The following is a 5,826-nucleotide window of genomic DNA, read 5'->3' as shown; positions in this document are numbered from 1 at the left end:
ACTGTGGGAGGAAACCGGAGCACCCGGAGGAAACCCACGCAGACACGGGGAGAACGTGCAAACTCCACACAGTCAGTCGCCTGAGGTGGGAATTGAACCCGGGTATCTGGCGCTGTGAGGCAGCAGTGCTAACCACTGTGCCATCATGTCGCCCACTAATGGTTTGTTGTTACGGGCCAGACACCACCACCCAACCCAATCACCCCCACAAAAAGGTATTGTAAGGAGATGGCCTCGACCATATTTATTTATTTAAACACACCCTTTTGGCAAAAACATGCAATTCAGCAAAACAGTTATGATTCTCAATGTGCTCTCTTCAGTCTGGAAGAAAAAAAATCACAAGGAGCAGATTGTTTCTAGCAGAAAGTCTCACTGTCTCAGACTTCACTCTAGCAGCTGGGAACTTAAAGGTTTCTATTGGTTTAAAACTAACAAAGTAAAACTTAAAAGCCTTCCTGGGTCTGAGAGAGTCTAGCCTGTTCACAATTCTTTTGTCTCATACTTCAAAACCTGTTTACCAACTGTCTGTGAAGGAGACATTTCTTCACCACAGTGACACATGAGAATCAGGACTGAACATCTCAAAAGGCACAGTACTATCACACTTGTCCCTTAAAAAGAATTAACCATCAAATGTACAATGATGGCTTCATTTTTTAAAGCCTGTAGTTTCACATTATTAGTACTCCATATTATATATGCATTCTATTAACTCTAAACAAATAAACATTTAAGAATAAAGTCATGTTTAGAGTGGTGCTGGAAAAGCACAGCTGGTCAGGCAGCATCCGAGGAGCAGGAAAAAATCGACATTTCGGGCAAAAGCCCTTCATCAGGAATAGTAGAGGAGTCCATTTCTTCCATCACCAAACCTGTCTTTAATCAAACTCATGATGAAGTGTTGGTAATTACACTTTCTTATCCTACCAGGTGTATAAATTTTCAAATTGAATGACTAACTGTAGATTCCCATCTAAATAGTGGGCAGCACGGTGGTACAGTGGTTAGCACTGCTGCCTCACAGCGCCGGAGACCCGGGTTCAGTTCCCGCCTCAGGTGACTGTGTGGAGTTTGCACGTTCTCCCAATGTCTGTGTGGGTTTCCTCCCACAGTCCAAAGATGTGCAGGTCAGGTGAATTGGCTATGCTAAATTGCCCGTAGTGTTAGGTAAGGGGTAAATGTATGGGTGGGTTGCGCTTCGGGTCATTGTGGACTTGTTGGGCTGAAGGGCCTGTTTCCACACTGTAATGTAATCTAATCTAGTCTGGTATTTTTACTCTTAACATTTTTCAAATTGTTAAGGTGTTAATGATGAGTATATAATAGTCTTGCATATGTTATCAGCAACATAAATGTTGCAAAAACATCAAGCTCATGGCCTCTTTCTCAATTGTGAAATATTTCTTTTGAAGAACATTAAAAACTTTCTGGATAAATATCCAAATCAGTTTCTGTCTACTCTCATCGTCTTCTTGCAAGAGTACAGTTCTGACACCCCCATCAATAGCCACCTTGAATGCCTTTGCGTAATTGGATGTTCTAACAACAGGGAAGTGGTTAACACTGCTCTCAGGCTGTCAATTACCTTATGACACTCATCCATCCACTGAAATTTTGTGCACCTCAAGTCAGTGGAGCAACCACACTGCTAAAATCTGATAAGACCAGTCAGTTCCATGAATTGCAGTACTTCCCTCTTAATATAGAAATCTACCCAATAAACTTTGTTATCGCATCAATGGGGCCATCTGTCCAATGTCTGATGAGATGGCCTAGGAAGTGAGTTGTGCTTCTGTGAACTCACACTTAACCAGGTTTACCACCAAACCTGCCTCCTGAAGTGGTTTGAAAAATTCCCCTGGATGCTCTAAATGATTCTTGCATGTTCATAGCCAAATGGCACGACTTTTAAAAACTAATAAAGTCCTCTTTGGTGTCGTGAAAGCTGAAATTTTCTTTGGATAAAAGTACCTGCCAGTATCCTTGATTAAATCTTAATTTCTTTACTTGTGTGGGTAAGGTTTACTTGTTTACTAGGAAGAGTAGGTAAATTTGTTAAAGAGACCTGGCACTTTCTTTACAAGCAACCCCTGACCAGGCTGTACATTCTTCTGTAGCTCTCTTGCTTCAACTGTGCTTTCCTTCACCACTTTTAACAATCCTGCCTATTCTGTTTTACCACATGCATCTACCCACCAACACTGACTTCATGTATTCTACTTTTTTGTAAAAAGTTGTCTTCTCCCTTATGGGTTTATTTTTTAAACTGGTAGGATGGGAACAATTTCTGGCTGTAACAGATGCTCCTTTTTTGAGGTGCTGGAGGTGATTTCCTCGAATTCCAGGAGCAGCAATTACTGTTTTATATGCTGATGCATTGTTTTGGAACTTTGGAAAAAAAAGTCAAAACAACAGCAGTTTTAAAAGGGAGAAGAACAAACAAAGGAAGCACATGGTGAGGTCAGTGCAGGAAGAGAGAGAGAACCTGCACATTTACTGCCTTTGCTGTTTGAATTCATGTATTGCTGGATAGTGGAGTGCATCTGGGAAAATTAGCAAACAGTGAAATTCGCAACTGATTTTGAAGGAACTATTGGGTGAAGTTCACAGCACAAAATCAGATAAGTTCATCGTTGTTTTAAGTGTGGCCTACAGAAATTTTTCAGTAGTGAGTAGAGTGGGTTCTTTATTGATTATATATTTTTGGAGATACGTTCTTGATTAAACTTAAAATATAAGCCATACCTATTAATTTAACCTGGGGCAGTGCTTGTAGAGGAATAAGACGGTGTTATTTTCTGGGTCTGTAGATTGTAAAGGAGCAAAAATGGCCTTTAATAGAGTGATATGTACTTCTTGTCAGATATGGGTGTTTAAAGAGAGTTTAAGGGTTACTGCAGATTATATCTGCCATAAATGCTGTTAGCTGTGAATCTGATCATATCGAATGGATCAATTGGAGAGATAGTTAGAAACAATGAGGAATTTGCAACAGCAACAGTATGTGATGGATGGCAGTTATACGAAGGGGGAGGGAGAAGTCTCAGATACAGTCATATAGATGGGTTAACTCCAGGAAAGGTAAGAGGTAGGCAGCTAGTGCAGGAGTCTTTTGTGGATATACCTATTTCAAACATGTATGCTGTTTTGGAAAATGTAGGGGGATGATGGATTCTCAGGGGAACGTAGCACGAACAGCCAAGTTTCTGGTATTGAGACTGGCTCTAATGCAAGAGATCAATTGTGTTAGGAGATTCTCTAGTCCAAGATACAGACAGACATTTCTGTGGTGAGCAGCGAAAAAGCAAAATGTTGTATTGTGTGCCTGGTTTCAGGATCAAGGATGTCTCAGAGAGGGTGCAGAATGTTCTCACGGGGGAAGAGGGGCCAGCAAGAGGTCATTGTCTACACTGGGACCAATGACATAGGAAGGGAAAAGGTTGAGATTCTGAAGGGAGATTTTAGAAATTTAAAAACGAGGTCCTTGAGAGTAGTAATATGTGGATTTCTCCCGGTGCTACAACCTAATGAGGGCAGGAATAGGAGGATAGAGCATGACTGAGGAGCTGGTGTATGGGAGAAGGATTCACATTTTTGGATCATTAGAATCTCTTTTGGGGTAGAAGTGACCTGTACAGATTGCACCTAAATTGGAAGGGGACTAATATACTGGCAGGGAAATTTGCTAGAGCTACTTGGGAAGATTTAAACTAGTAAGGTGGGGTGGGGGTGGGGGGAGACCCAGGGAGATAGGAAAGAGATCAATCTGAGACTGGTACAGTTGAGAATAGAAGAGAGTCAAAACACACAGTCAGGGCAGGCAGGGATAAGGTAGGACTAATAAATTAAACTGCATTTATTGCAATGCAAGGGGCCTAACAGGGAAGGCAGATGAACTCAGGGCATGGTTAGGAACATGGGACTGGATATCATAGCAATTACAGAAACATGGCTCAGGGATGGGTAGGACTGGCAGCTTAATGTTCCAGGATACAAATGCTACAGGAAGGATAGAAAGGGAGGTAAGAGAGGAGCGGGAGTGGAATTTTTGATAAGGGATAGCATTACAGCTGTGCTGAGGGAGGATATTCCTGAAAATACATCAAGGGAAGTTATTTGGGTGGAACTGAGAAAGAACAAAGGGATGATCACCTTATTGGGATTGTATTAGAGACCTCCTAATAATCAGAGAGAAACTGAGAAACAAACTTGTAAGGAGATCTCAGCTATCTGTAAGAATAATAGGATGGTTATGGTAGGGGATTTTAACTTGCCAAACATCGACTGGGACTACCATAGTGTTAAGGGTTTAGATGGAGAGGAATTTCTTAAGTGTGTACCAGGCAATTTTCTGATTCAGTATGTGGATGTAACTACAAGAGAAGGTTCAAAACTTGACCTACTCTTGGGAAATAAGGCAGGGAAGGTGACTCAGGTGTCAGTGGGGGAGCACTTTGGGGCCAGCGACCATAATTCTATTAGATTTAAAATAATGATGGAAAAGGGTAGACCAGATCTAAAAGTTGAAATTCTAATTTGGAGAATGTCCAATTTTGATGGTATTGGGCAAGAACTTTCAAAAGCTGATTGGAGGCAGATGTTTGCAGGTAAAGGGACGGCTGGAAAATGGGAAGTCTTCAGAAATGAGATAACGAGAATCCAGAGAAAGTGTATTCCTGTTAGGGTGAAAGGAAAGGCTGGGAGGTATAGGGAATGTTGGATGACTAAAGAAATTGAGGGTTTGGTTAAGAAAAAGGAAGCATATTTTAGGCATAGACAGGACAGATTGAGTGAATCCTTCGAAGAGTATAAAGGAAGTAGTATAGTTAAGAGGGAAATCAGGGGGGCAAAAAGGGGACATGAGATAGCTTTGGCAAATTGGATTCTCCTTAATTCTAAGAGTTTTTACAAATCCACAAAGGACAAAAGGGTAACTAGGGAGAGAATAGGGCCACCCAAATATCAGCAATGTGTGAAGCCGTTGAAAATGGGGGAGATACTAAATAGGTTTTGCATCAGTATTTACTGTGCAAAAGGATATAGAAGATATAGACGGTAGGGAAATAGATGGTGACATCTTGCAAAATGTCCATATTACAGAGGATTAAGTGCTGGATGTCTTGAAATGGGTAAAGGTGGATAAATCTCCAGGACCTGATCAGGCGTACCCTAGAACTCTGAGAAGCTAGAGAAGTGATTGCTGGGCCTCTTGCTGAGATATTTGTATCATCGATAGTCACAGGTGAGGTGCCGGAAGACTGGAGGTTGGCTAACGTGATGCCACTGTTTATGAAGGGTGGTAAGGACAAGCCAGAGAACTACAGACCAGTGAGCCTGACGTCGGTGGTGCGCAGGTTGCTGGAGGGAATCCTGAGGAACAGGATGTACATGTATTTGGAAAGGCAAGGACTGTTTAGGGACAGTCAATATGGCTTTGTGCATGGGAAATCATGTCTCACAAATTTGATTGAGTTTTTTGAGGAAGTAACAAAGAGGATTAATGAAGGCAGAGTGGTAGATGTGATCTATATGGCCTTCAGTAAGGCATTCGACAAGGTTCCCCATGGGAGACTGATTAGCAAGGTTAGATATCAGGGAATACAGGGAGAACTAGCCATTTGGATACAGAACTGGCTCAAAGGTAGAAGACAGAGGGTGGTGGTGGAGGGTTGCTTTTCAGACTGGATTAGCAGAGTGCCATAAGGATCCGTGCTGGGTCCTCTACTTTTTGTCATTTACATAAATGATTTGGATACAAGCACAGTAAGTTTGCAGATGACACCAAAATTGGAGGCATAGTGGATAGCGAAGAGGGTTACCTCA

The sequence above is a fragment of the Chiloscyllium plagiosum genome, chromosome 9 (genome assembly GCF_004010195.1).
Source record: "Chiloscyllium plagiosum isolate BGI_BamShark_2017 chromosome 9, ASM401019v2, whole genome shotgun sequence".
Lineage (NCBI taxonomy): Eukaryota > Metazoa > Chordata > Chondrichthyes > Orectolobiformes > Hemiscylliidae > Chiloscyllium > Chiloscyllium plagiosum.
The sequence above is the reverse complement of the archived record's forward strand: the minus strand, read 5'-3'. Positions refer to the sequence as shown.